Source organism: Rattus norvegicus, chromosome 11 (assembly GCF_036323735.1).
Source record: "Rattus norvegicus strain BN/NHsdMcwi chromosome 11, GRCr8, whole genome shotgun sequence".
NCBI classification, from domain to species: domain Eukaryota; kingdom Metazoa; phylum Chordata; class Mammalia; order Rodentia; family Muridae; genus Rattus; species Rattus norvegicus.
The window spans coordinates 60,774,805-60,786,973 of NC_086029.1; the positions used below are offsets into that span (position 1 = coordinate 60,774,805).

Here is a 12,169-nt window from a genome sequence, read left to right on the forward strand (position 1 = left end):
CCAGTGTTCTGAGGAACCTCCAGACTGATTTCCAGAATGGTTGTACCAGTCTGCAATCCCACCAACAATGGAGGAGTGTTCCTCTTTCTCCACATCCTCGCCAGCATTTGCTTCCACTCCTTCGTAATAGGGGAAATAATATCAATAGGAGGGGATATGGAAGCAAAGTTTAGAGCAGTGACTTTTGGAAAGGCCATTCAGAGCCTGCCCCATGTGGCCTATATGTATATATACAGCCACCCAAACTGGATAAAATTGATGAAGCTAAAAACTGCATGCTGAAAGGGACTGGATAGAGATTATCTCCTGAGAGACACATGCAGAGCACGTCCAATACAGAGGTCAATGCTAGCAGCAAACCACTGAACAGAGAACAGGACCCCCTTGGGGGAAATTAGAGGAAGTATTAAGAGTTGAAGGAGCTTGCAATACCATAAAAACAACAATGCCAACCAACCAGAGCTTCCAGGATTAAGCCACTACCCAAAGACTATACATGGAGTGACTGAGGGCTCCAATTGCATATGTAGCAGAGAATAGCCTTGTTGGGGCACCAGTGGAAGGGGAAGCCCTTGGTCCTGCCAAGGTTAGACACCCAGAGTAGGAGGAAATGGGGGGCAGTAAGGGGAATGGATGGGGGTAATGCCCATATGGAGGGGGAGGGAATGGGGACTTATGAACAGGAAACCGGGAAAGGGAATAACATTTGAAATGTAAGTAAAGAAATATATCTAATAAAAAATATTCTTGTCAGTAAGCACTTCCTGGTATTAGCACTCATGTGAGGGTTTAGTTTCTGTAGACAGGATGGATCATACCCTCTCAGGATGAAGGTAATGTGGGAAGAGAGATGGCTGACAGGAGATGCTTGTAGGTGATTCCCAGGAAGGCATCTCTGAGAAACACTTGTTGCCAATTCCCCAAAGTGTTTGCAAGGATACTTGACTCAGTTTTGTAGAGAACAGGATGCACCAAGCTGGGAGATGACAGGTGCCTGGGTGTCCCTTGTGATTCTCAGAGTGCAGTGAGGTGAGGCCTCTGTGACCTCACAGGATAAAGCCCCGCCCTAGTAACAGCAGAGTTCTTAGCTCGAGGACAACTCAGAGTCCAGCAAGGAGGGTTGGGATTCACAGTGAGCACATGTGTTTGCCCATGTTTGGGCTGTTTTGTGGAATGGGCACTACCTGAACTTCATCACGTGAGTAACTCACTCAGCGTGATGTACTTCCTCATTGGGGTCTTAAATGTGGGAGTCTGAAACGTGGAGAGGGACTTGTGGTGTTTCTGACTGAGGACAGCATATCCTCAGAGAGCTAGAAACAGATCAGAAGTCTCACACTACTGGGACTGGCCACTCAAGACTTCAGGGAGAGGAACCCCTCACTCACCAAGGAGAGAGGCCTTGGAGAGGAGCCACATACATATATCTGGATAGGACAGGAAGTGGGTAACAGTGCTGTTGCCATGCCCACATTTGACCATCACCCATAGCTTGTCCAGGGAAGGGGGCTAACATCCCTGGTACTGGTGTCTGATCCTCCCTGAGGACTGCAGTCCCTGACGATAGCAATCTTCTCATTTGTACTCAGCAAGCTGCCTCAATATGGGACAAACTTCAATGTCACTATCACAGGAAACACCATGGCAGCACATTCCCCTCCCACTCTGTACTTACATGTTTTCTCTTTCTAAGTGTGCTCATGTGTGTGCTCATGTCTGCAGGTCTACATCCACATATAGGAAAGAACATGAGGATGACACTGGATGGTGTCACATAACGTCCTCTACAAATATACACAGTGTTAAATAAGACAGGGTAATTTATGTCCAGGCTTTAAGAGGGAAAGTACAATCGTTTCTCACCTAGGCACATAGGAAGAACCTGGAGAGAAGTGTGGTCAGGCCTCTGTTACCTCATATAATAGCCCATTGCCAAGGTAAAGGCAGTGTTAGTGTGAGGGAACTCAGTCATGGGCTGGGATTCAGAAGGAACTGCAGGTGTGTTGGGCTGTATGTTAGGAGAAATATATACAGATTCCTGTAATGAGGTCCTGATTTAAACTTAGTGTGCTATACTGGGAGATAAGAGGCATAATGTGGTCCTTGAAGTGACCTTTAACAGGACCTGTGCTAAAGCAGAAATGGTGTGTGTGTGTGTGTGTGTGTGTGTGTGTGTGTGTGTGTGTGTGTGTGTGTGTGTGTATGTGTGTGTATGTGTGTTTGTACATGCACCCTAAGGAACTTGTCAAACAAGTACTCAGGTAGATGACAGCCACAACTCACTAGAAATTAAGCCCAGGAAATGATCACACCCAGCCTGTACCACACAAATAGACTCCAGCTTCCAGACTTGTGCAGGATGAAGCTCAGCGGTTGTGGCCCAAGCCAGGGACAACTATCAGCTATGGCAGTCTATAGTGTCCAGGGCAGGTAGGAGATGATCCAGAGTCCTATTGTCTGAAGCTCTGAAGTGACTTAGCTTCTTCACAGCAATCTTTTATGTCCAGGGGTTTTCCTCAGCATGACTGAAAGCAGGGACTCAACAGAAATATTCCAGCACTCTAACTAACCCTGTACACTATACATAATCATATTTAAATTGTATGCTAGTGTGCATGCTCTGGGAATATATATATGGGAATGCACGTGCCTTCAGGTATATAGGCATGCAGGAAAGATCAGGAACAAGGACCTGAATGCCAGTCATAAGGGCTCAGTGAAGTTCTTGAGGTGTTTCTTATCTAACACGACAGGAGATCTGTTAAGTAGCCAAAAGAGTAGTGAAACAAGGATGCCTGCCGACTGGTAAGATATATATATATATATGTAGAAAGCACTATACCCATGCCACCATGCCAGGAAGAGTGGACTCTGGTAGAAACTGTCAAGTTAGCACCTGCTCTTAAGACTCAAAGCTCAAGCAGATAAATGATCAACTACTTACATCACACACCCCCACACCCATGTCATCCTTTTAGGGAGAATACACTACATAGGTACATAGGAAGAGCTTTACCAGAACCTTTTCACTGGCTTCTCTAGATATGACCATTCCTCGAAATAATCTTTTTAGTCAACTCATAGGCCCTTCCCTTCATGGGTATAGACCTTGATATCACATTCTCCATCTAATTTTCATATTGATATTTATAAGATGGATATTATTGTGTTCATGAATGAATCTGTATGTGTGTAGAGTATCAATCATGTCAGCTCTTTTTTAGTGACATTCTCAGAAATCATTGATTATCATGAGGTCAGGGAGGGAAACTTCATGAAATGCTTTCTGGGAGACCCTACTACAAGCTGTGTTTAATGGTGGTGAAGGCACTGGTTGTAGGACAACATTTCAATCAATTTGATAGCAGTTCAAAAGATACTTCTGTGCCTGGACAGCATTTGTGTGCCTGGACAGCCTATGAGCTTTTCTAAACAGAGTGAGGCTTGGCCTTTGTGACCTCACATAAGGGTCACTGTCCAGGTTATGGGTGTGTCCTAGTTCTGGGGGCAGCAGAATCTATTATAGGAGAAGGTGCCAGGGGTCCCTTTCAGGTAAGTCAGCTCAGAAAATCTTTGGGGAAAAACCCAATCTCACATCAGTGCATGTACTTTACAGGAAGCTTTTTGTGAAAGGGGTGACCTGGGCACAGTTCAGTGTCTGAGGGTTTTGGATGGAAAAAAACAGATACGATCTTGAGAAGAGTGGTAATAGCAAGGACTAAGGGGATATCCTCACAGAGCATGGTCTTGGATGGCACACACACAGAGGACCCATCCCACACAGGAAAAAGTGGCTGTGTGAAGATCTGCATAGTCTCCAATGCCTTGTCAAGATATTTGGAGCACTAACCTCTATACTTCCTCCTAACTTCTTGTGATGTTTCATCATGTGCTCTCACCCCAGAAGGAAGGAAATACATCATGGGGTCTTGCTTCTCCTAACTTAGAAGCAATAATATTTCCACATGAGTTCATGGGTCCTCTCTACCACAGGCACAGACAGCTAGGCAACAGGAAAGGACTATTCCAGCCATCTTCTTTATCTTGTATTTATATAATGTATAATTTGTTTCATGTGAATTGTGAGTTCAGTGTGTCAATGTCTGAGCATGTTACCCAGAGGACAGGTCAATGATGTTCTGAGTACATTCAAGATGCCAGGGAAGGAAACTAAATATTTTCTTCTATCAATATCTGTTTATTTTTCCCAGGAACATTGGCCATAGATGATGGCTAACAACAAAGTAATTTTGGACAAATATGGACTCAAATGTATGCTGTATTTCAATTCCAAAAAGAAGAAGATACCTTGACCCCAAAAATTTATGGACCTACCTAGGTGGGAATGAGACGTAATAGGCCCAGAGAACAAACAAAAACAAGTATGTCTCCTGGCCAAACCCTGACTTTGAAGGAGTCCATGTCCAAAACAAGTAGAGATATAGGCTTGGCCCGGTCCCTGACAATGAAGAGGCCCGGGCCAAAAGGGAGTACTGATGTGGGCCTGGGCCTATCACTAACCATGGAAGAGGCCCAGACCCAGAGAAGAAGAAAAGTAGGCCTGGGCCAATCACTGACCCTGAAGAGGCCTGGGCCCAAAAAGAAGAAATATGGGCCTGGGCCTATCCTTAACCCTTGAAGAAGCTTGGGTCCAAATGAAGAAGTGATATGGGCCTGGGCCTATCCTTAACCCTTGAAGAGGCCTGGGCCCAAAGGAAGAACTGATGTGGACCTGGGCCTATCCTTAACCCTTGAAGAGGCCTGGGCCCAAATGAAGAAGTGATGTGGGCCTGGGCCTATCCCTTACCCTTGAAGAGGCCTGGGCCCAAGGAGGAAGAAAGATGGGCCTGGGCCAATCCCTGACCCTGAAGAGGCCTGGGCCCAAAAAGAAGAAATATGGGCCTGGGCCTATCCTTAACCCTTGAAGAGGCCTGGGCCCAAAGAAGAAGAAATATGGGCCTGGGCCAATCCCAAAACCTTGAGGAGGCCTGGTCCCACAGAAGAAGAAATATGGGCCTGGGCCAATCCCTGACCCTGAAGAGGCCTGGGTCCAAAAAGAAGAAATATGGGCCTGGGTCAATCCCTGACCCGGAAGAGGCCTGGGCCCTAAGAAGTGTGTGGGCCTGGGCCTATCCCTAACTCTTGAAGAGGCCTGGGCCCAAAAAGAACAAATATGGGCCTGGGCCATTCCCTGACCCAGAAAGGGCCTGGGCCCAAATGAAGAAGTGATGTGGGCCTGGGACTATCCCTGACCTTGAAGAGGCCTGGGCCCAAAAAGAAGAAATATGGGCCTGGGCCGATCCCTAACTCTTGAAGAGGCCTGGGCCCAAAAAGAAGAAATATGGGCCTGGGCCTATCCTTAACCCTTGAAGAGGCCTGGGTCCAAATGAGAAGTGATATGGGCCTGGGCCTATCCTTAACCCTTGAAGAGGCCTGGGCCCAAAGAAGAGGAAATATGGGCCTGGACCAATCCCAAAACCTTGAGGAGGCCTGGTCCCACAGAAGAAGAAATATGGGCCTGGGCCAATCCCTGACCCTGAAGAGGCCTGGGCCCTAAGAAGTGTGTGGGCCTGGGCCTATCCCTAACTCTTGAAGAGGCCTGGGCCCAAAAAGAACAAATATGGGCCTGGGCCATTCCCTGACCCAGAAAAGACCTGGGCCCAAATGAAGAAGTGATGTGGGCCTGGGACTATCCCTGACCTTGAAGAGGCCTGGGCCCAAAAAGAAGAAATATGGGCCTGGGCCGATCCCTAACTCTTGAAGAGGCCTGGGCCCAAAAAGAAGAAATATGGGCCTGGGCCTATCCTTAACCCTTGAAGAGGCCTGGGTCCAAATGAAGAAGTGATATGGGCCTGGGCCTATCCTTAACCCTTGAAGAGACCTGGGCCCAAAGAAGAAGAAATATGGGCCTGGACCAATCCCAAAACCTTGAGGAGGCCTGGTCCCACAGAAGAAGAAATATGGGCCTGGGCTAATCCCTGACCCTGAAGAGGCCTGGGCCCAAAAAGAAGAAATATGGGCCTGGGTCAATCCCTGACCCGGAAGAGGCCTGGACCCTAAGAAGTGTGTGGGCCTGGGCCTATCCCTAACTCTTGAAGAGGCATGAGCCCCCCCCCCCACCCCAAAAAAAAAAAAAAAACAAATATGGGCCTGGGCCAATCCCTGACCCAGAAAAGGCCTGGGCCCAAATGAAGAAGTGATGTGGGCCTGGGACTATCCCTGACCTTGAAGAGGCCTGGGCCCAAAAAGAAGAAATATGGGCCTGGGCCAATCCCTGACCCAGAAAAGGCCTGGGCCCAAATGAAGAAGAAATATGGGCCTGGGTCAATCCTTGATCCTGAAGAGGCCTGGGCCCAAAAAAAGTGTGTGGGCCTGGGCCTATCCCTAACCCTTGAAGAGTCCTGGGCCCAAAAAGAAGAAATATGAGCCTGGGCCAATCCCTGACCGAGAAGAGGTCTGAGCCCAAATGAAGAAGTGATGTGGGCCTGGGTCTATCCCTTACCCTTGAAGAGGCCTGGGCCCAAAGGAAGAACTGATGTGGACCTGGGCCTATCCTTAACCCTTGAAGAGGCCTGGGCCCAAATGAAGAAGTGATGTGGGCCTGGGCCTATCCCTTACCCTTGAAGAGGCCTGGGCCCAAGGAGGAAGAAAGATGGGCCTGGGCCAATCCCTGACCCTGAAGAGGCCTGGGCCCAAAAAGAAGAAATATGGGCCTGGGCCTATCCTTAACCCTTGAAGAGGCTTGGGTCCAAATGAAGAAGTGATATGGGCCTGGGCCTATCCTTAACCCTTGAAGAGGCCTGGGCCCAAAGAAGAAGAAATATGGGCCTGGGCCAATCCCAAAACCTTGAGGAGGCCTGGTCCCACAGAAGAAGAAATATGGGCCTGGGCCAATCCCTGACCCTGAAGAGGCCTGGGTCCAAAAAGAAGAAATATGGGCCTGGGTCAATCCCTGACCTGGAAGAGGCCTGGGCCCTAAGAAGTGTGTGGGCCTGGGCCTATCCCTAACTCTTGAAGAGGCCTGGGTCCCAAAAGAACAAATATGGGCCTGGGCCATTCCCTGACCCAGAAAGGGCCTGGGCCCAAATGAAGAAGTGATGTGGGCCTGGGACTATCCCTGACCTTGAAGAGGCCTGGGCCCAAAAAGAAGAAATATGGGCCTGGGCCGATCCCTAACTCTTGAAGAGGCCTGGGCCCAAAAAGAAGAAATATGGGCCTGGGCCTATCCTTAACCCTTGAAGAGGCCTGGGTCCAAATGAAGAAGTGATATGGGCCTGGGCCTATCCTTAACCCTTGAAGAGGCCTGGGCCCAAAGAAGAAGAAATATGGGCCTGAACCAATCCCAAAACCTTGAGGAGGCCTGGTCCCACAGAAGAAGAAATATGGGCCTGGGCCAATCCCTGACCCTGAAGAGGCCTGGGCCCAAAAAGAAGAAATATGGGCCTGGGCCAATCCCTGACCCAGAAAAGGCCTGGGCCCAAATGAAGAAGAAATATAGGCCTGGGTCAATCCTTGATCCTGAAGAGGCCTGGGCCCAAAAGAAGTGTGTGGGCCTGGGCCTATCCCTAACCCTTGAAGAGTCCTGGGCCCAAAAAAGAAGAAATAAGGGCCTGGGCCAATCCCTGACCGAGAAGAGGTCTGAGCCCAAATGAAGAAGTGATGTGGGCCTGGGCCTATCCCTTACCCTTGAAGAGGCCTGGGCCCAAAGGAAGAACTGATGTGGACCTGGGCCTATCCTTAACCCTTGAAGAGGCCTGGGCCCAAATGAAGAAGTGATGTGGGCCTGGGCCTATCCCTTACCCTTGAAGAGGCCTGGGCCCAAGGAGGAAGAAAGATGGGCCTGGGCCAATCCCTGACCCTGAAGAGGCCTGGGCCTAAAGGAACAACTGATGTGGTCCTGGGCCTATCCCTAACCGTTGAAGAGGCCTGGGTCCAAAGAAGAAGAAATACAGGCCTGGGTCAATCCCTGACCCTGAAGAGGCCTGGGCCCCAAAAAATGTGATGTGGGCCTGGGCCAATCTTTACCCCTTGTCGAAGCCTGACCCCAAAAATAAGAAATATGGGCCTGGGCCAATATGAAGAAGTGATGTGGGCCAGGTCCTATCCCTAACCCTTGAAGAGGCCTGGCCCCAAAGAAGAAGAAATATCGACCTGAGCCAATCCCTGACCTTGAACAGGCCTCGGCCAAAATTAAGAGATGGGGCCTCGGACTATCCTTAGTCCTTAAGAGACTCAGGCCCAGCATATGAGAGATGTGGACCTAGGCCTATTTCTGACCTTCAAGAAGCCTGGGTCCTAATCAAGTATGGGTTATAGATTAGGCTTTTTCTTCAAATAACAAGGCTTGGGCCAAATGATTATTGCCAATCTCAACCCTTTCGATATAGTTTGGCCCAAATGTAATATCTAAATTGTCTTGTATTTACTCTTACTCAAGGAAGCCTTGTCCCAAACAAATAAGTGTGGCTAGTTCAAGCCTAAAATGAAACAACACTGTGGTTAGTATACCATGAAGTGATCTGATTCAATGTCTTAATTTCAACTGATACTATGATTATCTATGCCTAGGCCATACCCACTACTCTAGGATGGTTTGGCACAACCACAAGAGGTGCTGGTCTGAGGAGTGCAATAATGTCAAAGACCATAGTGTGACATCAGAGGGATCCTGGCAGCTCCCTGACTACAGAGTACCCAAGGTCCAGCTTAAATTCAATTGTGTGTGGGCTACTCCCTCCCTTATTAAGATCCTTGACAACTTTCACTACAAGGAAGCCAGGACCACAACAAGGCCTTGTAGTCTTACATTATTCTTTAGCAGACGTTTCGTGCTCCAGCATTGTGTACATAGTTTTCAATAAATATAATGTTCATCTGCTACTATGTCTTTTCCTGAATTGTATATTTTGGCTCGTTTCCTGTACTTCTGAATAATAGTTTTCAATGCTCAATTGAACTTATTAAAACAGGTTGTGATGGTTACAAACAGCAAGTGTGGGTGGCTAGCACTGCCACATCTCTTTCTCACCTGATGTCTCCATGTGCAGGGCACACATCTGTAGGCTCACACCTTATCCTGAAGATGACTGTACCTCTGTCCATGGTTTGTGTCTTTGCCTTTACTTGGAGTCTCCTAAAGAGACTAAAGGGCCCAAGTAAGCTGGAGCCCTCACCTAGTGAACAGCAAAATGTGCTATGTTCCTTCAAATAGATGAATTAGGGATCGATATTTTGCAACTCTGGCCTAGTCCCTGATCTTGGGAAGTTTAGAAGGCAGATTTTCTGGCATGTTCACTATCCAGCTACATGCATCTCTGAGTCCCATTCCCATGTTATTTGTCAATGTATGTTGTTCACAGTGCCCCTGGGTATTTGTGTGGGGTTTCTGTGGACATCATCCTGTGGCTTTTTCATGTGCTGGTAAATATCTCTAACTTGGGTATCCATGTTCACCAGGCTTTTCTTTCCCATCCAGGTCTGATTAACTTCATTTCCCATATATCCTTTCCATTAAGAGATATGTGTCCATCAGATAACACAAAAAGAAATGTCAATGATCACATATTTCACTGGCTTTTCCATAGACTTTCAGGTAACATTCTACGGAGGTACAAGATGCAGTTACCTGGCTGCTGCCATTCCTTGACAGGGACCTGCAGATTCTGAATGCAGTATATTTGGGCCAGCATCAGAGGAAAGAGCATTAGCAATTAATATCACAGAGTTAGAACAGACTTTTCAGGGATAGGAAAGGTGAATGATTCCTAAAAATACTTGGGTCTTCTCACCCAAAGCTCTTATCACTTTCATTGTTGGATTAATTTTTATATTGTTTTCTGATTATTGGTGGATTAATTTGGGGATTGAAAAATGGTGATCAATGCCAACAGTGAGCCTTAGGGGTGTGCACATGAGGGTCCTGCCACTACATATGTGGGTTTTTTAGCATGGGCTGTAACCTAACAAATAAGTAGTCTGGCTAAATCCTGAAATCAAAGGAGCCTGGATAAAACCTAAGTGTGAGAACTCCAGGACAAAGCCTGAGAGGAAAGCAGTCCAGCCAGAACATGAACCCAGAGCAGCCTATGACACATTCTCAACTTCAGGAGTCAGGGATCAAACCTCATCCCTGAATAACCAGAACGAACCAAGTCCCCAAAAGAGACAGGATGTATCCTGAAACCAAAAGTCTCTAAGCTAGATCTTCAAACACAAGAAAACTCCTTTTGAGTTGCTGTTCATGGGGCTCCAAGAAATACTCCAAAAATATAGATTAATGACACTTCCCTTAGTCACTGCTTAGGAATTGAAGGCAAGGCTGAAAATATCAAGCATGTGGGCCATAGGATTCAGAGAATTTGGGCTAGATGTGACACTAAAATTCCTCAATGAGGAGTAGCATTCATAATTCTGACAGGTTCCATAGAAGCTGCCAAGGGAGGGAAACAATTGTGATGCCTATTAACTACCAAGTGACCAACATGATAGGGTGCCCCAAAGAGGCCAACAGAGGCATTCATATCCGGTGAAAAATGTTTGTCATTGGATTTAAATTATGGTTTGCTCAACATGAGGGAAATCCTGTCTGTTACTGGAACCCTAGCTAATTACCCATGGCAACTGAGGTCATGAATATTATGATAGAAACTATTACTAACACTTTACTAAACCACTAATTCCTGACTACTACATTCTCCATATCCTAATAACCACAGAGTGTGTGTCTCATAGAAATGACATAGAAGCTGCACCCATGAAACCACGATAATATGGTTACTTAAAGGAGACCTAAATAAGGACAATACCATCAGACATGGTAGTGTGGGTTGGGGAAACTTAAAGGGTGTTTATCCTGAGACAAAGAACTATAAGCTACTAAACACTTCTAAGAGAGAATTAGTTGTCCCCACAGTTGAGCCCCTAACTGGCTTTCCAATACCTAGTGTTCAGACCTGGAAACATACATATGTAAGCATCACTGAACAGACTCAGCAAATTGTAGGCATACATTTATGCATTTTGAGTAGATAAGGATCAAGAGGGTTTGGGAGAAGGAAATTGTAAGAGATTTAGGAGTACAAAAATGATGTGATTTTATTTTAATTTTAAAGATTATAAAATAAACTAGGAACTATTTAATGGAGTCTTTGGTTGCATTAGATACTCAATATTATAATATTTATGCGACTGACCAGCTTTCCTGTGTTAGTATTGTCTTTCAACACTCCTGTTTCCACCCCTAGATCTTTGTTATCACAAGAAGTTAAAAATCAGACATTATAACACCATGTTGGGTGTGTGGGTTCTATGATGGCAGGGGGACAGCTACCTTGAACCTTTAAATCAGCTGACATCTCAGGGTATAATGTTCTATCCACTCCTATAAACCTCATGCCACCCATACTTTTCCCCCAAATCCCATCTCTCGTATTAAAACCCATCCCTTCATCTGGAAGGGAAGCAACACAGAAGAGAAGACTACAACATGCTCAGCTTCTTTATGGAGCAGAAGAACTCTTGTCTGCCTTCTGTTTCAGATTTATACAAGTATCTGAATCTGTCAGACTCCAGAAAGATAGGAATTACAAATATGTTTTTAGGTTTCCCATTTCAATGACCTAAAGAAAATACATTTAGATCGGGCATCTAACTATTTTCTTACACCTCAAATGCACTTACAATGCTTTTGGGCTATCTACATACATATTAAAGCATTTTCAATTTTTAAGCAAACCATATGACTAGTTGGTTCATGTCAGGAATAAAGCTTTGAGATATATGCAGTTCACTAAGGAAAGACCAACAGGCATTTTGACTAAATCAAAGAATGCCTGGATTATTACAGGTTGTGTGCCAACTAAGGTCTTAAGTGCCTAAATCATAGGAGAGTTCTTAGTATGTGGTTTTAAATATCCAACATTTCCAGTTGTTCAATCAATCATTATTTTGTTCATTTCTAATATCTGTTTTGAGTTTTGAGTATTGCTACAGAAACAGTCCTGGCCTTGAACTGACATCATTCATCTTTTCTCTGGCCCTCAAGAGACGTCAACTCTTAATACCCAGTAACACTGGAGCCCCCCATTACCCCTCAAACTGGTCACAAATATTAGGTCCAAAGAAAAATTCCTACCAGGCAATACATAGCCATCACACTCTGAAAGTCCAT

General features: G+C 46.1%; 1 long non-coding RNA gene across 1 annotated transcript; it reads left to right on the forward strand.

The window, feature by feature from the left end:
- Positions 1 to 704: 704 nt before the first annotated feature.
- Positions 705 to 8,880, forward strand: LOC120095652 (uncharacterized). The gene is made up of 2 exons (XR_005491305.2): positions 705 to 1,198; positions 4,212 to 8,880. It is a non-coding gene; the product is annotated as an uncharacterized LOC120095652 (long non-coding RNA).
- The last annotated feature ends 3,289 nt before the right edge of the window (positions 8,881 to 12,169 follow it).